This window comes from Sinohyriopsis cumingii, chromosome 5, assembly GCF_028554795.1.
Source record: "Sinohyriopsis cumingii isolate HCF-2022 chromosome 5, ASM2855479v2, whole genome shotgun sequence".
NCBI classification, from domain to species: Eukaryota; Metazoa; Mollusca; class Bivalvia; order Unionida; family Unionidae; genus Sinohyriopsis; species Sinohyriopsis cumingii.
This window is the reverse complement of record NC_142965.1, coordinates 41727586-41755402: the sequence shown is the minus strand read 5'-3', so window position 1 is coordinate 41755402 and position 27817 is coordinate 41727586. Positions and strand designations below refer to the sequence as shown.

Sequence of the window (27817 nt, the reverse complement as noted above, 5' to 3'; positions counted from 1 at the left end):
TTGATATGATAGTGAGGTAATAATTGCAAGAAATATATATATATATATATATATATATATATATATATATATATATATATATATATAACGTTTTTCAAATATCCGTTATTAACTGAAATTATTTATTTATTGGAAATAAACTTTGCAAAATTAGGCTCATCACAAATGTCTTCTGTTTCAACTTTAAGATCGCTATCACTTGAATATACGTAACACCCATTCTTAGGGAATACATTACCTTGCAATTGCAGCTAATCGCCTAAATTAATATGGAGATACCTTAACAATTGCGATGAGTATAGACATCTTCAACCAAAGAAGTATGGTATCAACCCTTTTATGCTCTTGCTGAAAGTTATCTGCAAAAGTTGGAACAAAGAGTCTGGCAGATCCGAGCCGCTTTTCAACTGGTGGTCAACTAAGGCAGACTCACGAGAGATGTTGAAATCTTCCGTGAAAATTCGATCTTGGTAAATTACTAGGAAGCAACCTAGTTTGCAAACCCCGAAGTGTTTGAATATGCCATCATTGCGGCGTACGTGACAGACAATATTCGTTTAAAATTGTAAGAAGCCTTATGACTGAAAGGAGATCGAATCCATACCAATGACCCAACCATTGAACAGGACGGTTTATGTGCATGTATGGAAGAGCACCTAGAAGACGCCTTCATTACTTTTGGTAGCGGCGGCCCAAAAAATTACGGTTATCCACACCGAGACCGACAGGGAGAAGTTTCATACCAAATGCAAAGTCAAGGAGCTAACACTATCGATTGAGTCAAGTGGTGACATTTGACGTTTTAAAAGAAGCTCTACAGTCTGAAGCAGATCAAGACGTTCGCGTCACAATATTAGCTCCACACACGATTGTAAGTTTAGACAAACCACCTATTCGGCATGCGCCTTTTAGATCTTTGTGTAGCATTAACAAATGTGACTTTCTTATCTCCATCACATTTGCAGGTACCCAACGAATCAATTCAGTACTACGCATGCCTTTACGCTTTCGACTAGCAATACTGCAGGGGTAATAGTGTAATTGATCATCTCCGAACTTACCTGCGCACGGTTAAGGCTGTTTTCGCAAAAAAGAATCGTCCGTCGTGCTTGACCAGAGTTACGACAAGGCACCGATAACTCCCGATATGGCTCGACATGAAACAAGTGTAGAAAGCAAACAATCATCATTTTCAACCCTGTTGCTCTGTACCCTACACTGGCTATTCATTCGATCCAGAATCAAACACAAAATTTGTTCTCTGTTCTACTTTTCATTGACAATCGTGTGCTCATATATATATATATATATATATATATATATATATATATATATATATATATATATATATATATATATATTGCATTACTTCCAAAACTCTTTCACTGCTGGAATATCATCATAAATAGTTTCACCTCCAAGAATACCTCTGTCTCACAGTGCTCAGGTTGACTCAGTTGAGAAAATGTCTTCCACTGTCAATGGGCAATAGCAGGGTATGCACTCTGGTCTATATTTACCTTTCAGAAAGAGTTCAAGACGTATTTATATGCTCAGTAATAATTTGATTTATTTATTTATTTATAAGTGTGATATGCGGTAACATCACCATTACTAGTTAGTACATGGTAGTCCCACATTGGTACAATATTGATTTGTAAAATTGCTTCAAGGCACAATAGTGCAGCTGAGGGTGAATTTTCTTGCAAAAATGTTGGGACATTTATGTATATCAACTTATTAAATACTATTTAAAAGGCATTTCTGGGGTAATATCAAGTACGTAGGGGTTCTCGTTATGAAATACGAGCTCTCTGAAATCTTCGTACGTAGAGTAACGAATCTATCGTCTCCATGTTGAAATCCCGTTCGGCACTGATCGGCAGATCCCGAATGAATAACACACATAATTCCGGTGACCGAAATTTGCATAATTATAGGCCACATTGTAAACACTGAAGATGATGAGGTAAAACACAACCACGCTACGAGACCGCCCAACTTGTCAACAACGGTGAATACGATCATCTTCTGATCTCGTTCTTTTCTTCTTATCCTTTTCCTTTCTAATTTTAATTTTCAGAGGAAACAATGAAATGTATGTAGAACTATTTTTATAGTTATATTTCAAAGTTTTTGCGGTACGAGAATAATTTAAATCGACGTGCTCTGTACAGTATTGCAAAAACCCACAGGTACTCACTATTTCTTGCCCAGTAGAATTCGTACTCCCTCACGTCCCCACCACTCAATTTTATAAATGAAAAGCATCAGGGATATTTAAAAATGCTCAAAATTGAGTAATTTCATTAATCAATTTATTAATTCTAACCAGATTGTCACCAGTGGACCCCTAACACCCATTTTTCTGACGTTTCAAACAAAGCGGAAAAGAATTTGTGTGCTTCTCCAAGTTAATACTTTACATACATAAGGTTTTAAATAAGCTTTTTTTTTTAATAAATCTGCGACTAGAATATGGAAACCTGGTTCAAAACTCGGGGCCACATCATAAAAAAGTACACACACAAACGTACAGCAACTTGTCAGCTGAAGTTTGACCACAGCTTTATTCTTGCACATGTTTATTGGGTATTGTGCACACTGAGTAAATAGACACATAGACTTTGCTTTGGTGCCCATTCGAGGAAAGTAGGGGCCCTTTTTAAATTCTGGATCTCCACCCCACCCAACACTTGACCTGATCCAGCCCAAAAAACTCCCATCAAATCACAACCTCTCATGTATTAATTTCTGATCCAAAGTTAGCACTATATTCCTATAAGTTTGATAAGTAATCATGAATATATTAGTTGTCAAATTCTGAAATACATTTACATATTAAAATTCATTAGATAGACTTAAATCAGCTCACTTTCAAGCTCAATTCTAGAGCGACCTTTAAGAGGAAGAGGAAGGATGAGGCATGGAGCAAGAAGTTGAAAAACCAGATGGAAGAGAGGAGGAAGACATGCTGTGCAGCCTAAAAACTGAGCTGACCAAGCTCTACACATAGTTCAGACAAGGCAGACAAGAATGGGGGTAATTGTTTATTTATATCTTGCAAAACAAGTATTGATAGATATTGAAAAATGTTTGGTACTAAGTAACTTGGCAAAGACTCTAATATCTATGTCAGTAGTGTTTTGCACAACTTAGAAAATGCATACTTGTATTAAAGGATTAGTTATTTTACCAAACAATGTATGTTTAAACTGCTTTACTTTTTGTTGCTACACAACACCCCACCCCAATGATTTGATAAAGGAAGACTATGCACAGATACCATAGAAAATACAGAGGCCACCTCATTTATATGCCACCTTATATAATACCAAAATGGTAACAGTATTATGGAGACAATCTCATAGAGTACCCCATTGCATGATGAAATACATATAATTGATATGAAACTTAATACAAAAGGTTTTAACATGGGTCACTTAAATGTACAAGGTATAGTGGAAGAAATAGATCAGATTAAGTTAATGTTGTCTTCCAAGGCAAATAATATGCATGTTTTAGGACTCACTGAAACCAAATTAAATGCTAGCCACAATGATAATCTATTTCACTGTCAAGGCTACAATAAACCATTATACAGGGACAGCGAGACAGCAAGGGGGGTCTTGTATTCATTACAAGATGTAAATGCAGAAAGGCGACCCGACTTTGGGTCACATGAAATTGAGAGCATTTGGGTGGAAATTTCTCAGAATAATGCAGAATCATTCCTAGTTGGTTTCATTTATAGGTCACCTTCCTCCAAAGCAATCTGGAATGATAACTCTTTGAAACAAATAGAAAATGCTCATGCACAGGAGAAAAAAACATATATACTCAGCAGTGTAAATAAGGACCTACTCAATACTCAAATAAGGAGTAACTGGATGGAATTTTTTGAATCATTAGGCCTAGTCCAGCTGGTAAATGAGCCCACAAGTGTAACAGAAATATCAAGCACTCTTATTGATCACATTTATACCAACCTACCAAACAATGTGGCTTATGTTAATGTACCAAATGTTGGTCTTAGTGACCACTATCCTACTTTTTTGACAATAAAGGTTAAATGCAACAGAAATAGGAAACATACACACAAAACTGTCACTTACAGATCTTTCCAAAATTGAAGTAAATAACAATTTCAAGATGACCTATATAAAGTTCCATGGAATATTAACCAAACTTTTGATGACATATGTGAAGCTCTAAAAGTGTGGATTGATTTATGAATGTATTCTCTAAGCATGCACCACTAAAAGTACATTGATTAAAGTATGAAATCCAACCTAACTGATTTACTACTGAAATTCTAGATACTATGAAGACACGAGACCAATTGAAGGCTATGGGAAACCATGCACAATATCAAGTATGGGGAAATAACATAACAAGTATGATTGAAAAGGCTATAAAAAAACTTTTTATCAATCAATGCTTGAAAACACAAAGAGCAACACAAACTCCATTTGGAAAGTCTTCAGTAAACTCATTGGGGTAACACACAAAGATCAGACAAATAAAAATCACTCACTTCTGCTAAATGACACAAAAGTCACTGATGACACTGACATTGCAAATGTTTTGAGTGATTTTTTTTCACTAACGTTATCACTAAGTTAAAAGAACCAGTGATAGAAAACAACTATAATGAACTGAAAAATCCCTAAGGAGTTATGTTTCTCTATCCCACAGGTATAAAAAAAACTGCTAAAATATGTCTCAGTAAACTTGATATCAAGAAAGCTACAGGACTTGATCAGATTGGTCCACCACTCATTAAAACTTCTGTCTCAGCTATTTCAGATAGCATAACATTCATAATCAATTTAAATATTGCAACCTCATCTGTCCCCAAAATATGGAAAACTACAAAAGTAATGCCTATGCACAAATCTGGTTCTAAGAATGATGCTGATAACTACCAGCCAATTTCAATACAACCAAAACTTGTCAAAATTAATTGAAAAACATGTCCATGACTCGATCATATCATATTTAACGAAACAGTTGCTGTTACACCCTATTCAATCAGGCTTTAGACAGAAACATTCATGTGAGACTGACTTGATCTCTCTAACTGATACATGGCTTCAACCACTTGATCAAAGTTGAATAATAGGATCTCTATTTGTAGATTTCAGGAAAGTTTATGGGTTGGTGTACATGAAATTCTTTTAAGAAACTGAAAATCAACCAATGTGATGAAAGCACAATTAGATGGTTTACTTCAAACTTAAGTGAGAGAACACAACATGTTTATATAAATAATGTTTTGTCGGAACCTGGAACAATTAGATATGAAGTACCACAAGGTTCAATTTTAGGTCCATTACTATTGATACTATTTATTAATGGCCTACCACATTTTTACTAAGGGACTCAATTTCATCTACAGATCTCTATGCAGATGACACAACATTGTCAGACATCCAAAACACAAAGCACAAACTAAAAATTTATTTACAGGATGCCCTAAACAAACTGGACAACTGGTGCACATACAATGGCATAGTGGTAAATGCTGGAAGAACTAAAATATTACTTATCTCAACATGGCAAAAAAGAACAAATCTTGGTAGTGATGAACTATGTCTGACATGGAAGGATACAAATTTGCAAATGGTTTGTCATGATAGACTACTTGGTGTTTTGGTAGATAACCTATCATGGACTGAACATGTCAGTAAAAAAGTTAATTCAAGTTTATGGCTTTTCAGTAGGATAAGGTACAGAAAACTATTTTATAACAGTTACATACAACCCTATTTTGACTACTGTAACACAGTGTGGAGTAATTCAAATGATAAAATCATAGCAAAGCTGGCACATCTTAAAACAAGTGCATTCAGGCTATATCAATCCAGAAAGTAAGCAAGGAAAATTTTAGCTGGTAAGTTAAAATTATTACCTATTAAAGACTGAATTCGGTTGAGAAAAGCCAAATTAATGTACATGATATCCAATAATAGTGCTCCTGAATATTTACAATCACTATTCAAGTATAGGCTACCTGGTAATACTCCACAACTGTGATCCATGTCTACCAATCAGTATAAAATTCCCAAACCAAATAAGGAATTATTCAAAAAATGTTTCCAGTACTCTGGAACAGTATTCCAGTTGACATTAGAAATGCCAACTCTATTTCCTTCTTCCAAACCAATATATCCAGTGGCTTCAGAGATACACTTAAAGTAGATAAACGCCTTTGTATGAGGGCCTAAAGGTAGATTAGCTAAAATTATTTCATATATAGGTATTAGTGATCTACGCTAGTGGCATACAAACATTCAATACTATTAAGGTCAACTTTGCTCTTTTTTCAATTTAATTAATAAACCAACTTAAGTAATACATTTATTAGTTTTATTTTTTTTTTAAATACAAAATGGTAACAAAAAGTCTATGCAATCTTACTTTGGAGTTCAGCAATTAAACCTGACTAGATTGCAGTTTTTTTTAAAAAATTAGACATGTACAGAATTCATATAACCATTTAAGTCTTGTGAAATAAATACTACACTTTTATTCTTCTGTTTTGAATATGATGCATGCCCTTATGTGTATTTCTAAAGCCTCAAAATATGTTAAGATAATACTATATATGCAATATCATGATAAACATAAGGACTTAATAATCCTAATCCAGAATTAAGACTGACATGAAGGCTTGGAAGAAACTTTTTTTCCCTTCATATCTGATCTAACATTTTTGGGCAAGAATTTGAATTGCCCAGTCTGCTTGGCATTCAATGTTTCCACCTTTGAACTTTTGATTACTGCAAATGATTTCTGTATAACAAATTTACTCGATTCAATGGCAATTTTGAAATTTCTTTAATTCTTTCAATAACTTTTATATATTCCTTGAGCGTGTTATTGCCAAAGCTTAAACTTTTTGTGTACAAAATGTATATCACAAAAGGTATGAATAACTTGACAGGTATGTTGGCTACATTACAGAAAACTTCTTTCTGTATACAGGATATGTGGAGCACATGCCTATGAATGTACAACTTGCACTTTGTACCAATAAAATCAAAATACTGTATCAATTTACAAACAGAATTAAAACTTTGATAGTTACTCTTACAATACAACATTTACAATGAATTCCATTTCCAAGGTGGACTCTCAAAGATTGATAATTGATGTACATACATGATTGTTGTAAATGTTATTTCTTTGCAACCACTGTAAAAGAATTTTAAAATTGTAAGCCGTCCAAAAATAGACATGCATACATATGCAAATGATAAGGACTTTGTTTTAATTTACAATTGATACTCATCGAGTAGATTCTTTTCATTATCTGATTTTGATGTGGGTACCGCACTATACTAAACAAATCTAAGCTGCAATCAGCCATTCCTATTTGATCCCAATACAGGAGTCTCTGACATCTAGAAATGCTCCCCAAAAACTTTGAGCTGTCCATCTTAACATAAACTATCAGTTCTAGTTGCGATGGAACTCCCAGTGTTCATGTCAAAATAAAAACCATGTGCAGTTTTGATCTACATGTATTTCACAGTGGAATTTGCTGATCGAAGATGAATAATATTTGAATAAGCGCATGTTCCTATTATTTCTTAAAATATATTTTTTTACATTTTAGAAACAGCATATTACAATTGGAATAATTTTTCAGATTTTTCAAGATCTAATCCTTGATGAGGCTGTACTTGCCTTGTCCAGGATGTACAGACGAAATGTTCTTGTCCTCAGCGATAAAGTTGACTTGATGAGTGCCAACAATCATGCTACCTATAGGCAGTTCATACTACGGCAACATGGAAGGCTGGGGTCTGGACAGAGACATGACAAATATCCAGATGGATAATACACTGGCTTCATCCCGTCTAGGCTTGCATAAACTTAAACACTTTCTTGCATGTATGAGTTTGTATATAAATGAATACAATTGATTTTATTCATTGTTTTCTTATAAATGCACATAATATTGCATCAAACAATAATGCTTTCAGATTTTTTTTTAACACCAGTCTATTTCTGCCTATAAACAATGTGGGCACGAAGATCATAAATAATCAATATAAAAAGTTTTCAGCAACTGCAGATACAATATTATACATTATTTTATTTTCAGCTACTGATATTTCAGGATATTATATAAAGTATAACCTGCCTTAGCTGACACCTCCATATATCAGACACTATTTCATATTTTACATAACTAAAATCGAGAGATCTCCTTCACCACACCAAAACTAGAGTTGATGGTGGTTCTTGAGGTGCCAGGTTTCTACAAATTCTCCTGGGATCATCTTCCTTTAGTTCTCTTCTCCTCTGCATACCCTGCTTTCCCTCAAGTTGACAGATGAGGGCTTTCTTTATAAGCTCCCTGACGTGGGGATATTTTCTTTTCCTTTCAAGGATAGACGGACCATCTGCCACTTTTTTTGTTGTAACATCGATGCCTGTTTTAAAGAAAATTTTATTTTCTTAACATGAGTGACAAGCATCCCCATGCTAACCCATATTAACTTTTTACCCAATATTAGAGCCTCATGATCAGTTCCCAAGAAGGAGTTGTTTGGGGTTGTTTTTGTTCTTATTTGTTCTATCCACAAAATATTATGTGAGACAGGATGCATTTTTGCCCCTTCCTTCAGAAAGCAACATGTTTTCATGAACAGGTATTAGCTAGTAATCATCATGATGACAGCATCTACCCCAAACGTCCTGAGGATATTCCATAAACCCCATATATCCTTAATAAAGTGTGTCAGTCCCCTGGGAAAGTGCTATACATATCACTGGATCTAATTATTAGACTTGCATTGCTAAAATCAAAATAAATATCCACTAGAATGATAACAATACTAATTACAAGATCTGTATGCATGAAAATATTAAGATTCCTTACCACAAATATAAATGTGTGCCGATTGTTGCAAAATGACTTGTATCTAATACAAAGTTTTCATGACTTGTACATGTGAATAATATTCCATTCGTCTGATCTCCAGGCAGGGATCATAATGCACAATCAATATATATAATTATTTCTAATGTCCTGTAGTGAAACAAGCTTACACTATCTCCCCTTCTTCGTTTCTCATTACACCTCAGCCACTATGGATATTGTGATCCAAAACAGCTAGCTCATTCCTAATCCTGTACACAGGAGGGATGTGTGAAAATCTCTTGGCACTGTACATCATGATCTGCTGATGAAAAACATCAAGCTCAGCAGTGCTTCTGCAATTATCAAAAACGTATCTTGTAACGTGTTATTTGTAATCTGCTAACCGACTAATACAATTATTAAATAATCATTACTGTTGGTAATTTTTGCATACATAAAATCTTTACTGAAGTGTTTATTGATAGAGTGTCATGGAATTGTTTATACCTGATTTGCAATTATTATACCTGAAATTACCAAAGGCTTGAGAAGGGAAAGTCACTATACATGTATCATGTGCACATATCTTATAAATTCTAACTTATTCAGATCTTCAAATGGTAAATATATACAGTAATTTATTATTAAGTTGAGAATAAAAACATTTAAAGTGGTCTTCACATTTTTCTTTTAAATACCATGCAATTGTTGCAATCCTGAAATGGCATACCTGAAATTTAAGTAATACTCCACTGTTTAGGAACCTTTGGTCCAAAAGCACCTGTGCCAAGGTTTTCAGCACTTTGGCTTCCTTCTTCGGATCATCTTCATCAAGCCAAGGCTTTGTCAGCTCTTCATTCTCCAGGTGAGGTTCATGAAGACATTTATTAATGCCTTGGCCTTGTGAGAGGATCTACTCATTTTTATTGGTGATGTGATTTAGGACACTCCTCAAGATACTCTGAAAGAATGCCACAATCAATACCTTTAGCACCTAAAGCTGGTCTCTTTTGTCATGGTGACCCCATATTGATAAGACAACTTGATTTATATCATAAAGCGAAAGCTACATTGTAGACCTGGCTAATAGTTAGCATAGCAGGATTCAAATTTTCCTCAGATCATTGTTCCTTCAATATTCCACATTACTCTGACATTTCAAATAAATTTTAATAAACTACATACCTAGAAGATTTGGTGATGAATATATATGGATACAAAATACATTAAAAGAAATCAGAAGATAAGGATTATGCACTGTAATACAAAATTATACAATAGCAAATGTTTACATATATGTTTCAAATAAAAGGACTGAAAACTCACAAAAAATTGTCCATAGCTGCTAGAAGTCTTGCATGAAAACCAAAACTGTTTCATGTCTTGGGACCATTGTAATAAGACCATATTATCCATTTGTTTGGCAACCTTGAAAAGTAGGTAGATAAAATAAAGTTAAAAATGCATGAAGAGCAATCATCAAAACAGAAAAAGCTTTTCAATTCCAAAAGTTTTATAACAGTAAAGAGTGAAAACCAACAAGTCATTTAATTCCCAAGCATAAAAAAATGAAATTTAAAAAGAACTTACAGTATTGTAAATTAAATCCCAAATAAGTTATATCACCAGTCCTAATGAATAAAGTTCTAATGAACTGCCAGTGGTTTCCAAAAACAAACTTCAACTGTTATCTCAGTATTTTGTTTTTAAATTAAATGTCTTATGTTCATTCATCATGAGCTAAGTGGATAGATGGGAAGAGGGTGTTAGCAAGAACTGCATGTGGGACATAGATACATGTATAAATGGGAAACAGCATAAAGAAAGCATATGAGGCATGTAGACACAATTTCAATATACATTCACTGGTCCTCTAAGTACTGAGTGGGGAAAAAAAAAACAGCTGTGATTATTGGGTTAGCCAGCACAGTATACTGGAACTTTTTTGCATAACCAAGTGGCACAGTTGAAATACCCAACCCCCCTTTTGAGAAAGTGAAATTCAAGGGTTTTTTTTTTTTAACTCAAACTAAGAAAAGCATGAAGTGGGAACTCAACCTGCTGGCAGTTATAATAATGTCCTTTATCAGCATTGCATTTGTTACATCATTGTTTTCAGCAGAATGACAATTGTAAGACAACTCCCACCCACACACAAAAAAAATCTGCAAGAAATTTGTCATTTTTACCTTCCTGATTCAATAGCAAATACTTCAAATACTGAAGGTGTCTTCATTCTCTCAGTATGTTGCAAAAGCACTTGGCCAGGTGTTGATGTGAGGCATGAAAATGTACTGGCCATTGGTTCTGTATGCTTGGGTTCATCTTTTGCTATATTCTTTGTAACTTTGTAACTTAAAATATGAATTAAATATTCATTTGTGTTATAAGTTATGTTTTAAATCTGTTTCTTTGTGCACTGTGTTAAACACTTAGAACTGAAATACTTCATTTAAGCAGGAATACATAATAATAGATCTAAACAAAATTCACATAATAAAACTAACTTAACTGCAGCTCAAAACTTTAACTGATAACAATCTGCCAGCCATATATTCTGGTAGCACTACAACATCCTTTCTTATCATGACTAGAAATCCTTTTGTAATTGTAGTCAATACAGTGCTTTATAATAGATTTACTAGTAGCTGAAAGATGTACAATAAAATCTTTTTATTTGTTCCATCACGTTTACATGATAAGGTTATTAAACTTTTATGCAAGTAATGTGCATGTCACATTAACATAAGGGGTGTGTGTGTGTGTGTGTGTGTGTGTGTGTGTGAGAGAGAGAGAGAGAGAGAGAGAGAGAGAGGGATATATATGATATGAATTTGTAAATGTATCTAAGTTCCCTAGCCGAATTTTAAAAAACCTGTCTCACGAAGATAATTGACAGGTGTACAAAATGACCTTTATGAGCACGCTGTTATAAAAAATAAATAATATATTCCACCCCAACTTGATTCTGGGGAACAGACATTGGCTTACCTGTCCAACAACAACTTCGCCATTTCAGTGTCTGACGCCAGTCCTAACTCTTACATCAATGCTCTCCATCGAATAAATTGGTCCCCAAGACGAATCCTTGATAAGTCCCGTTCGGTTTCTCAGACAGTTTTTCGACGTTTCTTCTTGGAAAGCGACAAGCGCGGCCGACCTTTACGTTTTTGATTCTCATGTGTGTCCGCCATTTTTGTTTATAGTAGATATTTAAATTACAACCACGTGACTCATAACCCGCCCACTGGACGAAGATGACGTATACGTTTTTGTGGTCACGTGAGGCTTCCGTAACAGTTCGTGACCTACAAGTTTCAATTAAAGCGGGCCCCCACAAAAATTCATTTTCTCTCGTTTATTTATCAATTGCCCAATTTAATCTTCTCAAACTCTAGGTTATTTTGAATTATTTCAGCTTATAAGTCGACACTTTTCACTAGTTACATGATCTGTAACATTCACAAAATTACAGACACTCTGCACTATTGTGCCTTTAAGAAATTTTGCCGTAAATTGTTTTCTGTTGTTATTGTTGTTGTGAGAAGGCTATGAGATTCGTTTGCTTCACAGATGCGTTGATGGTTATCACAGCTGACTAAGAATTAATAATTCGAAATTATTAGAGTCTAAAATAATTTTCGTTCTTTAATATGTTTGTATCATTATTAAAACATCGGTGAAGTACGGCACAATAATATTAAATGAACCATTCCACCCGAACTCATATAGTTTAAAACCTTGGATCATATTCCACATGCTTTGCAGTTTTATTTTCTCAATTTGTACGTATACTAAATGTGCTCAAAGTCCTGCCTATGGATATTTTCTTTTCCTACATTAATACCGAAAATATTTCATCCTGTGGTATAAATGGGTCGCATTTTTATAAAATGCAAAGCTATAAATTAAAATAAATCGTTTTTGTTTACCCCAAAATAAAATATACCTGGTATTTACACATGAAAAGAAAATATGCTTGTGGTTATATGCCAAACGTGTTTCTGAATCGAAGTTTCGAATATTAAACTCACCCTTCACTACACTCCCCCCCCCCATGTTTCGTAAGTTTAAGCAGCAGAGAGGGTGAACAGACCACTTAGGGGAATGGTCACCCTTGTGTTTTACCAAAAAAAATAGTGACCACTCATAGAGGTCAATTACCACGTCTACGATTATTGTTTGTCCCAAACAGAACCGTAGACGCCCCTCTCTGCTGCTATCAATATTGGGAATCATCATCTGAATCATGGGAATCTTCATCTGTTTCATCTTTATTTGTTTCATCTTTATTTGTTCTATGTTTCAAGTAATATTCAAGTTCTGATGGTGGTTTTTCTATTTTGGGATTTATGTTCTTTCTGTGTTTATAATATATCATCAAACTTCTGTATCGATCTCCACCGCAATTTTTACAAATCTGATATAATCCTCTAACGCCGTTGTTACATCCAACACATCTTCGTGGACCAGCATGAGGATTTTTCTTTATAAGATAATTATGTTTCTTGCAATATTCTCCACGGCATTTTTTATTACAATTGTTAGTGGTTCCTTGACGCAGCCACGCACAGTTGTTCATTATATTAATGATATCTGTTTAATTCAATTTAATTTTATCATCACCCCTGTTACCCAAATATTTTATCAATACCCACACGATATCTTGTTCTTGGATCATGTAAATTTATTGTTATAAATCCATGCGGGGTAGCTTGCGCTCGTGAGAAGAAATTTTTGAATTTAATTATATCCATGTCACCACCACACCAAGTTTGATGAATATTTCGCAACGTGTGTGTGTCTACGCCATTAAACACAACTAAAATGTTGCAGTTGTCTCTGATCACCTTCGGAATTTGTGTATATCGTTGAGTAACATAGATCACGTCTGTATTTTTATGTCTCCCTCGGGAAAATATTCTGGCTGGATTTGATTGTTTATCTAGCATCACATCGTCGTATACAACTAAATTATTAATAAATCCGTTTATGGAATCTACGGATGGTGCTTCATCAATATCGGTTATAAACTCTATAACATCATTATCTTCATCCAGTATTCGCGCGTTTTCATTGAAATCTTTAAGTACATCATAACATCGTTGATCATCAACGGATGGTGCTACTAAATACAACTTATCCCATTTCAACCATCTCATTATCAGATTAAGTAATAATTGCGTCTTACCCGATCCAGATGGTCCTATGATAATCATTCTGATGGAGTTCGGTAGCGCAGGATGATGCTTAACTGGCTCTCGCTGCCGAGTTGCTGAGAAATCAATTATATCCATATATATTATAACATGAATTTATATTGTTTACGCTGTAAAGTTAAAACTCCAACTATTGATTTAGCTACGGTTACAACAAAAAATAAAAAAATAGCGTACGGTGGAAAATGTTCTGTATGCTGTAGAAAGAAATTTTCGTTTTTACCTAATAAGCGCGGTGGTGATATTGCTAATCTGATGTCAAAGTTTCCAGGTGCTCCATGGGCTAAATACAGCGGGGAAAAACATCTACCAGGATATAATTATTGCGGTCCTGGTACTCGACTTGATATCAGGCTCGATAATCAAGATCAACCAAAACCAGGCGAGGAACCAATAAATGCTATTGATCGAGCTTGTCATGCTCATGATGTAGCTTATAAAAGTAAAAATCTACAAGATAGGCATATCGCAGATGTAAAATTAATTCATTCATTAAATTCTATAAAAAATAAAAATATTAGAGAATCATTAGCTAATTGGTTAGTAAGATCCTCGATGAAAGGTAAATTAGCGATTGGGGCTGGTAATTAATAATGGAATCAATTTATTATTCACCGAGAGGATACTGGAGAGGCAAAGCAGCAATTGGTAAACTCGCTGATGCAGCATCGGTTAAACATTCTACTGCTAAAACGTGGTTATCCAAACAAGCAATATGGCAAATTTATCTACCACGTCCTAAACAAATTCAGTACTCGTATTTCGATGTCAGTGTTCCTAATGAAGTTCATCAAGCTGATATTCTGTTTTTACCGCATGATACTGTACGTGGAAAAACGTACAAATACGCGCTAACCGTAGTTGATGTTGCAAGTAGATATAAAGAAGCAGAGCCGCTATCGGCGAAAACATCATCTGAAGTAGCTGATTCGTTTGAACGAATTTATCAACGAGGACTCGGACCACAAGGTGGTCTACGATGGCCACAGCTACTACAGGTTGATCCTGGTAAGGAATTTCTTGGTCCAGTATCATCGTTGATGAAACAACATAATACCAAAATACGACGAGGTCATACTGCAATTCACCGTGATCAAGCAATTGTTGAGCGATTTAATCGAACACTTGCTGAACGGTTATTTGGATATCAATACGCGAGGGAATTTATTCAGGATAAGAGATCTCGTGAATGGGTTGCAAGATTACCAATCGTGATAGCTGCATTAAATAATGAAATCACACGAACAACCAACATGAAACCCATTAGCGCGGTCACAAAAAAAAATATACCAACACAACGGAAAGATGCTGGAAAACAAAAAATATTAGGTGATGTCACAGTCAGATATTTATATGAGCCTGGTGAACTTGAAGGTGGTAGCGCGAGAGCAACTGATCCTATTTGGAGTGTTACCACACACAAAATATCTACCGTGACAAGATCCACTGGAAGAAATGTAGGCGTTTCCAGACCTGCAATCTACAGATTAGATTCTGCTGCTCCTCAACGTGGATTTACACGTGAACAACTACAAATAATTCCCGCGGATACACAACTACCGCCGCGATCACTCCGGTGATTTCGATCACTTAACTAGCACTAGTGCCTGCACCCAAGGCGCTAGCGCCAAGGGTGCCAGCACCCCGACGTCGATTACACTCAAGACAGGTTAACATGGTATTTTCTCGTGTATGACCGCGACTATTATCTTTTCTATCTACGGTAAATTGTCTTGAATCATTACTCGAATACCGCCATAACATTATACAATTACAACTTGCGCAATGATTGTTCTGCTGCTGTTTTAACTCAATAATAAATTCAACATCAAGATCAAAGTCGCGTTTATTTTTTTTGTCAGATTGTTTGTATCCGATTAATTTTTTTCTTATTATATCATCATCGATGATGTTAAATTTATCAACGATTTCAGGAATTATAATTCTACGTAATTGAGATATATTTCTGACCCTCGATACCGCTAAATAAACTAAATTTGACCACTCGATGCGATCGTCTACAATCCAGACTCGTGTATCAGAAATAGTTAATCCCTGAGACGAGTGGATCGTCATGGCGTATCCCAACACCCATGGAGATTTGTCAGCGTGTAATGCATCTTCGACTACACTGATATCAACGGCGACAATATCATTTAATACGAGATTTTGCTTCTCAGTCTGTCCTGGAATATCAACATTAATATTCTGTTTTCGTGTATCTGATGGTCTATAACATAACGGTACGGGTAATTCTGAATATTGTTCTTTATGTAGCTGAAATAACTGTTGTTGTAAAGCGTCTCTGATTATTTTTCTACTTGCTACGATCAAATCGTTGGGTCTCCATGAGTTCAAAAAATCACTCATTGATGTCTCTGAGATCACTCCACGTATTATTTCACACTGAATTTTGTTTGATTGTAATCTGATTAATTTTTTAAACTCCTTCAAATTTGCATCAAGAGCTCTATGATCATCATCTATTTCTTCATAATAATCAACGAAATTTTTTAACCAATCATGTGGAGATGGTCCAACAAAAGGCGGCGGTTGACCATGATCGCCACACATTATTATGGCGGTATTTTTCGTCAACAACCAATCAAGAAACATTTTTAATGTATCCAATGAGACCGTGCATATCTCATCCCAAATAATTATTTTAGGTATATATTTTTCCCCCATCCGTTCAGAAGTCCATGTATCCCCGCGCCATCGGAAGAAACTATGATACGTGCACGATTGTACTTGCCGCTGTTTCATCTCACGTGCGAGTCTATGTGTGGGTGTCAGCACGATTATATCTGAATTTCTAAAAACATTAATCGTTCGAGTTGTTTTGCCGCATCCACCAGGTCCATTGAGATATACTGTCTTATATCTGGTTATTGGATCACTCAACGATGGTGCCTTCGACATTTCTGATATTTTATTACCCTCACGATAAACATCTCTCACTGGAACATCTGCTGATTCTGTGTAATTGTGTAATAGTTCCTTTTTTATTCTCCACGAACCCCATCGTTCATCATTACTTGTAAATTTCATAACAGATTCTAAATATTTACTTGAAATATAAAACGAATCTGTTGCGACTCTGACTGCGGTCTCAGGAAATCTATTAATCATCGATAATAAATTTATAGAAACATAAGCCAACATGGAAGATCTTAGATGAGTATATTGCGGGGATACGTCATTTATGTAACTAACGATCGTACCTAATTTTGTTCCGTCGGACAAATAAACACTCTCTCGATTTACAAATGTATTTTTCGCCGTTGTATCAGCGATTATAAAATCGTACTCGGCATCATCTAGAATTAATCGTGCGTGATGTCTTTTATAATCATATGCACCACCTTGAGTAAATTTACCTATAATTTTTCTACCGAGATCTTTTGCGGTTTTGAGTTTAATCTCGAGAATTTTAGGAATATCATCTTCGGAAACATCAGGATATTTTTCCTTAAACTCGCTGATAACTTCAGAATCTGACATGGGCAACCAAACTTTGGTCTGTGCATGATATGATATAATTGCCTCACTGACCACCAACGATGTCAGTATCATACAATCTAGCATATATCGCAACAGAACTATAGGTGCCCAACGTTTTTCACAAAAATGTCTGCCAAACCAAACATAACAAATCTTGTGAAGATTTTCGTTAAACTCGAACGACTCAATACAGGCGAATCCAGTCAGATCAAAATCAGGTAATGGTCCATTAATTGCCACTCGCGTCATCTCGTTTGTAGGGTGACCAAATCTTTCAAAGTACGTAGAACAATCTCCGTATCCCAGAAAACTTCCTGGATAACATGCAACCATATCAACCGAAATAACATCATTGTAATTGTATTTGGTATTCCATAATCCGCCATGTCCATATTCGACGCAACTTGCACGTACGTCCTCGAGTAAATCAAATCGTGTTGGTTTCCATGAATTTCGTTCTCTGGCGAAATGAGCCGCAACAGATGGAACGGTAAAACAATTAGTTAGTAATTTGTCAGTATTTTCCGCGTGCTTGCACTGTAAAAACGTCGCAAGATTTTTCATCTCGTCATGGAGGGATTCTGTGCGATATATTTCACCGTTCGGTTTGACAAACTGATCAAATTCACCCTCCTCATTACTTTTAAATAACCATACCGATACAGGATCGGTTTTACTTATTTCGTTGATAAAATCAAACATACTCATATCTGCCACAGAATTATCTGTGGGGTAAAATCTAACAGTTCGATCACGTGGAAATATTGTTACTGCGTTAGTCCATGCGTGCGCGTTATGATCGATAATATTTATTGGAGCTCCCTTCGATTTATATTTCGACTGGTACAGTACTTCTCCCGTTATTGTCGCCACAGTTATTGGAAATTTTAATATTTTTCCTAACTCAGCAACATCTTTTATTGTAGCACCGGTGTCCTTAACTGAATCAGCCCACGAGTTTATTTTTTCACGCCTTAAATCAGTTAATCCATTTCCACGCATCGCGTTTGTAAAGTGTTCTATTACTCGTTCAGCTACACAATTTAGCCTTGACAAGGTCAAGGATGATAATTTCATCGGCGCTAGTTTATCAACGTTGGGTTTTTTATTTATCTCATAAATTCCATAAATAACCGCCGTTACAGGATACGCTCGTTCATAATACGGTTTATCAATACCAGTCAATAGACCCGGTCTGGAATTTTTACTTAATATGATAGTTTTATTATTACCAAGGACAGGATCATATTTGTCACGGATAATCCAACTACCTGTTTCTGTTAATACAATAAATTTTACTCTGAAGAAATATTTTTGATTGCCCTCGTATTCAGCGATGTAGTTAATGATAGTTGCCGCTCGCTTGTCGTTCATTGTGGCGTCCGTGACGGAGTCCTTGACAGAGTCAAGGCGTATAATCTTGAACGTTGACCATGTATGAGATGCACCATCCGTGTAAAATTCTTTCTTAGCGTCATGAATTTTCGAGATCAAACTTTTATTTTTCGGATCAACCAGATCTCGTACTGGCAAGTCAGAAGATAATCTGTCAAGGTTGAATTTTACTTAACAGGCCTAGTTTGGGATAATCTCTCAAACTCGTTCATATAATTAAAACAAATATTTAAATAAAGAAAATTATATATATATATACAATGTCCCAATGTAGATGGTTGATGATCGGCTCAGTAAATCGATGCAACAAATCCTGTAGAAAGGAATTTTGTTGGATGCACTCACAAAACATACGACGAGGAAGTCTAGGACCAATACCATGTCTACGGTGTGGTATTGGAGTACGTGGAAAGACAGAATTATGTGGCAAGTGTGGCGGGAAACGGTTCAGAGAGCTTAAAAGATATTATGACAAAAAAAATAATAGCGGTGAAAACGCTATAAAATCCGTGGAGGATTATATATCAAGATTTCAGACAAACAATGATTTAAACATATAATATTATTATAATGGAGCAAAATATATTTGTCCCACATCCTGTCATAACAAACTATGAATCAAATATTAATGGTATCATCAGACACTGCAAGTTAAAAAAACCAGTTGGTTGTATTAATAATGTTGGTTATCTTAGATTTGTAGTTGGAAAGAAACATTATCTATGTCATAGATTTACGTACGAGTGTCACAGGGGTTTGATCAAAGACGGTCTTGTTATTGATCATATTGACGGGGACACTCAAAATAACTCCCTACACAACCTTCGTGTTGTCACTCGAAGCGTGAACTCTGCATGTGGTAATACAGGAAGATGTAAGACAATCAGAAAGAGGGCGGTAATTTCTACAAACATAGAAACCGGTGAAGAAATTATGTTTCAGTCTATGAACGCTGCTGCGACATATTTTGATATTGACTCGCGTGTGGTAAAATACGTCGCAGATAATATAACCAGATCTACTTTCTCGAAAAAATATAAACAGAAAATTACATTTCAGTATCAATAACTATCATCACCACATTATTAACTATCATCACCACATTATTAACTATCATCACCACATTGAATTAATTTTTTTAATTTATGTCACAGTAGGTCCTCCATACACTACTGAATTTTTGATTTAAGGGGAGATTACTTTGTAATATATAGTTTTCTTCGTAGATGGTTGGTTTTTTATGATCGTAATTAGTCAGTTTAACTAATTACATCGTAACTAATTACATCGTAACTAATTACTCGTAGAAGTATTATTTATGGTTTTTAAATATTTTCCCATCATACAACACATGATCCGTAGGAAGCTGTGTGTGAAACAGAAACCGTTACTCATTGTAATTGACCTGCAGTTGTGTGTTCACTGAACTTACACTCTGGAAAGTTCTTTGACTGGTGCAATAATGCTACTGTTATTATTGATTTTCGGTCTGCTTAGGAAACCAGCTACAAATACAGAAACTATTATTCAGAAACTGTTATAAATACAGAAACCGCTACAAATACAGAAACCGTTATTATTCAGAAACTGTTATAAATACAGAAACTGTTATAAATACAGAAACTGTTATTATTCAGAAACTGTTATAAATACAGAAACCGCTACAAATACAGAAACTATTATAAATACAGAAACTATTATAAATACAGAAACTGTTATAAATACAGAAACTGTTATTATTCAGAAACTGTTATAAATACAGAAACCGCTACAAATACAGAAACCGTTATTATTCAGAAACCGCTGTTTACTGTAAATATTGGTTCCTTAGCTATATATTAACTTCCGAAACATATGTTCGTAACAATGTTTGATAGCTCGATCAGTATGGTATTGGACTGTGGCGCTCGCGGTCCAGGATCGAATCCCCATGGCTGACAATTTGTCGGTGGTGCGCATAATTGCGATTTTTATAATAGTGGGGGGAACCGCAAGAACCCCTCCGCTCAGCAAATTCACAACCACAATATTGACTTGTGGTTGATACATATTTTCGTATCACCCACTGGATTAATTATTGTGGGTGTGATTTTGCTGAGCGTACATGTTTGTGCTGTCCTTAGTACCGTATTCATAATCTGAGCTCGCTAATACACTCGATAAGGGCTCTTCATTCATTGTATATAACCATTTCATTGTATATATCCATTTCCTTAGTTAAGTTATATGTTTGTACTTCATTCATAATCTGAGCTCGCTAATACACTCGATAGGGGCTCTTCATTCATTGTATATAACCATTTCATTGTATGTATGTCCGATAAACTTGGTAGATTGCGGTGGCAAGCTACGAGTTTAATGAGGACTGTGCTGTCCTTAGTTAGTTATATGTTATGTGTATATCCTCTAAACTTGGTAGATTGCGGTGGCAAGCTACGAGTTTAATGAGGGTTGTGCTGTCCTCCCTCTTGGGCCTCTAGACCGTTGTTTGGCGGGTTAGGGGCTCTCGTAGAGGGAATATTTGCCTAATGAACTTGGTAGATTGCGGTGGCAAGCTACAAGTTCTTGGTTGTGCTGTCCCTGAAACATCCCGACGAACTCGCTAATACACTCGATAGGTGTTCTAGGGATATTTTTTTTATTTTAAAGATTTATATATTATATAATGAACCATGAAAATATGAATGATGTAATTGTCGCTATTAAAAAATTAAAAAAAGATGGAATTAATATATCTGATGAACTTAATCCTGAAAAAATAGTTTCTGACTTTGAGATTTTACAAGAACGTAAAACCATGGGGACACACACACTATCATCTGAATACAGTCTCATGAAACGGATTCAATCGGCAATGTTTCAGTCGCTAGCTACCGTAGAAGATGATCATGTGAAGGAGTTCGTTCCTCTTTCTACCGCCGTAGAAAGAATTAAGTCGTTATTATCCCACGAGTATGAGGCAAAGAAAACGATTAGTACTCGCATAAGACTATTAAGAAAAATAATGTCAGATCGTGAAACGATCCAGAGTAACTTCGTTACTGATGAAACGATCCAAGGTAACTTCGTTACTGGTGAAACGATCCAAAGTAGTAATTTTGAAGATGACTGAGATCTTTGATCAGAAATAATATTTCTGAATTTGATGGGTTAGTAATTTGTTTTTTTTACTGAAATTTAACAAATTTGTACAATTTCTTAATTTTACAAATTATTTATTTCTGAATTAATTTATTTATTTACTGAATTAATTTATTTTTTTTTTACTAAAATCAAGAAAAATGCACAAATTACTTGATTCTGACGGGGTAGTTGGTAGTCAAAATCAAAGAAAAATGCACGAACTACTTGATTTCTGACGGGGTAGTTGGTAGTCAAAATCAGGAAAATTGAGCAATTTCGTTGTATTTTAGTAAAAAAAATAAAAATCTCAGTAAAAATAATATTATTAATAAATAAAATTTGTTAGGAACAATTTGACAAGGTTAGAACTTTCTTGATTTTGACGGGGTAGTTGGTAGTCAAAATCAAGTAATTCGTGCATTTTTATGTTTCTGACGGGGTAGTTGGTAGTCAAAATCAAGTAATTCGTGCATTTTTATGTTTCTGAGGGGGTAGTTGGTAGTCAAAATCAAGTAATTTGTACAATTTCAGTAAAATTAATAAATATTATTTTTTTTAAGTTGATCGAATTTGATTCTGATCTCTGTTACAAATGTTCTTCTAACTGTTAAGAAAACCTCGCGTGTAAAACCCTCCTCCACATGAAGATCTACGATAAAGTCTTACGACAGAAATCCTTAAGACAAAAGTCCTAGGACTTTACATACAGATTTATTACAAGCTCTTCTTCACGTATGTCAATTAAGCGATTAAGGTGGTCTGTGAGTTTAAAATTGATTCGTGTTAACATATTATTGTGACACCGCAAATACACGGGATTAGTTGGTTCTTGCACGATTAAATTTCCAGGGGGAACTTGTGGTGTGAACGTGTACAGGATGTATCCTTGTTGAGCTTGATTTGATCTTCCGAGATCTATTTGATAGCTGCCATCGATTACGTCACAAACCAGATTGACCGCGACCGTCGATGTTATATTAACGATCCGCGGAGATACGTGTCTTCCGCCGCCATGTGGATCATTATCATGTCTAAGAACAACTGCTAATGGTGCTAGTTTTTTCCACGCATCGAGTATTTTAGGAAAAAACTCATCAATGACATCACTGACAGATTTTCTTAACTCGGTTACACTATACCCGGGGAATTTATAATTCGGTACATCGGCTTCTGTTAATTTATATTTTTCTAACCATTTATATGCCTCAAATTTTTTAAATGATGGCCCTAAACTAACCATCACTTGAACTATTCGGTTATTAAAATATTCCATATCTGATATAAGCTGATTTAATATTTCCACACGCGTGATGATTTTTTCACGCGATGACGCTGATATGTCAAGCATATGTTCGTTAAAATATTGATTCAGTTGATCTAGTTGTTTTTTACATTTTTGATTGATTTCCTGAAAATATACAATAATATCACTCCGATCAAAATCCAAAACATGTCCTGTTTCCCCCTCCCGACTTAGAAAAGTCCATGTCTCCACGGGGGTATGAAAGATAAAATGGCTAAATATTAATTTATTTTTAAAATCACGTAGTTTTTCCCTGTATGTTGGATTAATTTCATAATATGATTGTCTATCCGTGACATAATCAGACTTTTTCGGTTCTGGTGGTCTTTCATGCACCGGGGGAACATCCGGCCATCCTAGTACGGATCTGATTGAAGATTGATAAATATCAACGGCATAATCAGGCGAGTTTATTTCAACCGTCGAGGACAACGTCGGCTCATGAACGTTTATTGATATTTTTGATTCCTTTCCCGTTATTGATTTTATTCTACGCGCAAATTCCTCACCGATCTCTTCAATCTGGTAACTGCCGGTTGGTATTTCAACAACAACCCAGTCAGGTGTTCCATCGGATTTGTTCTTGTTAGTAAATACAAGCGAATTATTTGCTGGTGTACCATGAAACGATTTTGATCTGATATTGGGCCAGCTGTAATATACTCGTAATTGTGCTAGTGCTATTTCTTTTACTGGAATTGCAGTAGGAAAATTAACACTAAATTCAGGATTAGTTGAACTTACCGAGATCATCGTTATCTTTGGCGGAGTTGTGTTGGTCACGATCTGCTGGAGTAATTCTGTCATTATTGATACTTGTATCTTTAATACCTTCATCGTATATTTTGGTCATCATTGAAAATTCGAAATCAGATATAATTCCATCACTGAGACTCGCTGATAACAACGATGATAATTTCGAGTATGCTACCGTCGCTGTATGTAATTTTATTTTGTAATCGGATAACTTTTCGTTCGTACAAGTACATATTTTTTTTGTGATGATACCAAGCACACCTGCAATAGTTGTTGCTGCTGAAATACAAACAGTTACAGCTACTGGTGCCATCGTTGTCAACGCTGATAATATTACACCGGTTCCAGCAACAACAGCGGATACTGAATAAACAATCACATCAACGATAACCAATCGTCGTCGATATTTTTTTACTTTTACTGTATATTGATCGACTTGATCTTTTAGCGCAGCCTGCCATTCACGCGCTTGATTGTATCTGTATTGTGCACCGTCCATATATATTTATGCAGTAAACAATTGAGGTGTTTCAGCTACAAATTCCAAACACCACCAGTAAGATGTTGCGGTTAATTCCTTATCAGCTGCTTCCAGCATAAATACTTCTTCGGTTCCGCTATTTAATACAACAGATACAACCCCGCGAAACCTGTCGGTGGAATGACGCCATGGAAACGTTGTAAATATGTAAAATTTTGCAGCACTAAACACAGACAGCCTGTACACGCCAGTGACTGTTGCGGTATATTTGATGGTATTATTTTGTTTTGACCATGTTGCAAATCCCGATGATACCGTGCATACGATGTTTGTGATATGCCCGGGAGTTATTTCAGCTGGAATTTTAATCAGATTGGTTTTACTGATAATCTCAGGAATTCCCGCTACGATGTCTAGTTGTGTTCGTTTGATCGTGTCTAGGTTACTTTTGATATCAGAAAGTTTCATGTCAATGACGGAAGGAGTTCCAAAGAACTTATTTATGGCATCATCGGTTTTTTGAAAATTTCTTCGAAGCCTTGTAAACGCGCCCGTGTGAACGTCATACTCGGCCCGTAGCGTGGATAGTTTTCCATCCACGTCGTCGACGTATTGTTTGTTTGCGACGTCGTTGTCAGACTTTGGAGCTGTTACAGCTACTATTTTGTTCCCGTTCATGCTAAGTTCACCTGTCATCGTGTCACCGGTGTTTCTCACGCGATTAGCAACACTTTTTGCAATTTCATCTCTAATTGTTGCAAACGATATACTTGAATCTCTGATTTTGCCGCTATCAGTAAACACGGGAATATTATCCGTAACTGCACCGAGTACTCGCCGGACTATATCATTCCATCTGATATTGCTGGTTTTTAGTTTACCGTATCGATCTTGAAAAATAACAACTTCATCTGGGTCAACTCCAGCAAGGTTCATAATATCAGCGAGGTCATCTTTAGTCGCATACTTTGACAGATCAACGTCGGATTTTATTTTCTTACCAGTAGAAGATCTTCCGTAAATGTCAACCATTATAATAAGATCCGTTGTTTAAAATGCTTTACGCGCAATATATCGGTTGCTTGTATAATCGTGCACGACTTTATGTGGCGGCTTGGATGATTTTGATATTGCGTCGAGTACATTAATTACTTCACGGCCGCATATTGGCGGATCTGTCATTGTTTGTGTGGGTAGCGTTGAATACCAAACTTTATAACCGCTAGTTGTTGCGTGGAGTGGTGCGACATACTTGATAAATTCAACAGGTGGAGCTAACCCGTACGAGTCAAAATAAACAATTCCACGCGGATCAATCGCGTATGATACCCAATGAGTACCAGGTCCGGAACGTTTGTCGAGATTAATAATACCTGTTTCTAGTTTGTTTGGTTGTTTCGGTAATTGATCTCGCATAAAAACACCTCTAAAGGCAGATATTTTTAATTTTTTTAGCAGCATCAAGTAAATCAAAATTTGATGCTGGAGCGTCTAACGAAATGACCCTGGAAGCCTTAGGCCTCTCCCCCAACGAGATCCCGGTAATCTTAGACCGCGCCCCTTTTTTTTGTATCCCCGCCCTGTTGCTTTCTTTAGTGCCATTCCAGCGGCTGTTCCAACAGCACCTAACGCGGCCGCTTTTGCTACGGCTGGAGCAGCTGCAGCTATTAATGCCGGAATGGCCGCAAGAAGTGGAAATATACCACCCGTTTTAACCATGTCTTTGATGGCGCTCGGGGAGAGATGGAATTGAACTCCAGTTTTTGATTCTAGGGCTTTATTGAAATGTTTAATCTGATTATTTGTCAGCGATAATTTGTTTGGACCACCACTAATATGATCTCGTTTTAGTGATATTTTAGTTCCGCATTTGTTGGCGGTTTTTGATTGAAGCTTTTTTACCTGACCAGGAGTCAGAGTAACATTAACATGACTATACGACATTTTTATATAAAATATATTTTTCTAAATAACACGATTAAAGATTTTCCACCGGTGCATCAACGACCCTCATTCGACCACTACCACCTTCAAGTAACATGGCCTTGTCGCTAAGTATGACCGCGATCGCTCTGTAAAAGGCACCACCAGCTGGTGGGTTAGTAACATGAGCTCGAAAGTGTATATCAACAACAGATTGTTTGGATAAATCAAGATGTTCTAGTGAAAAATAATAAATCGGATATAGACCTGTAAAATCTAGTTGTGATATTTGCAACCCGGTATCTATATTTTGATCACGTCCCATGAATGACATTAAACGATGATATGCGCGCGCTACATGATTTTGTGCATAATTTAGTTGTATATCCTCGGATGGTTCTTGATGTCCATTTATCCGTAAAGAAACTTCACTAACTCCAAGGTTATCATATATCATATGTGAACGTTCTTGATCATTTATCCGAGCATTATCTTGTAGTGCAATAAAAATATGTCGTGGTGCAGAAACACCCTGTTGTGATGCTATATGCCATGTAAATAAACCATTAATATTGCTTTGAGCAGCATCTGTGGTTACTGTTAACCATGATAGCAATGATTTACCGCCTTGATCCATAAAAGATAGTAATTTTTGTTCCTCAGTAATAGATGGAGTCATTACTGGCATCCACAATGAAAGTTTTGATATATTTACTTTACCCTCGGCAACACCAGCACCTCGCCAAATTGCATCATTATCATTACCTTTTCTTACGAGCACAATTGTGTGTTTAGCTCCAAAGATGACTTTTCTAACATTTCTGCAAAATCCAAAGATATGAGATAATGGAATTGCACACGAAAAATTTCTATCATCTCCCGACAGCGCTGTTCGGCGTGTTGCAAATCCCAGGTTGTAAGTCGCATTGACACTTTTTATAATATCAAAAGCAGCAGCTGGTCTGGCTGCGTGTTCAAAGTCAGCTGTTTGTGGATCAGATGCAGTGGCTTGTGGTGTCAGTAATTTAGTATACTGAACATGATCAGCGTTGTCAGTAATATCCTTGGCAAACATCATTGTTGGACCGGCTGATCTTGCAAAGTCGTCAGAATATCTCGCCAGACCAATTATTGTTGTAGCAACATCAACATCCTTCTGAATTGATTCAATATTTTTTCCATCAATCATGTATGTGGCGCTATCAAACAGTGCCATAATCCCGTTGTTGACAAAA

The 27817-nt window shown here is 35.8% G+C and overlaps 2 long non-coding RNA genes across 5 annotated transcripts; one reads left to right on the top strand and one right to left on the bottom strand.

Annotated features, from left to right (window-relative positions):
• The first annotated feature begins 1988 nt into the window (after positions 1-1988).
• Positions 1989-7796, top strand: LOC149799018 (uncharacterized). The gene is made up of 3 exons (XR_016421072.1): positions 1989-2014; positions 2894-3042; positions 7658-7796. It is a non-coding gene; the product is annotated as an uncharacterized LOC149799018 (long non-coding RNA).
• LOC149799017 (uncharacterized) lies at positions 3038-12375 on the bottom strand. Of its 4 annotated transcripts, XR_016421067.1 has the most exons (6): positions 11870-12375; positions 11068-11232; positions 10205-10306; positions 9609-9839; positions 9067-9231; positions 3038-8447 (listed from the first exon to the last, which is right to left on the bottom strand). It is a non-coding gene; the product is annotated as an uncharacterized LOC149799017 (long non-coding RNA). The 4 variants fall into 4 exon arrangements; XR_016421069.1 differs by lacking the exon at positions 11068-11232; XR_016421070.1 differs by having other exon boundaries at positions 9067-9200; positions 10205-12375.
• Between the last annotated feature and the right edge of the window lie 15442 nt (positions 12376-27817).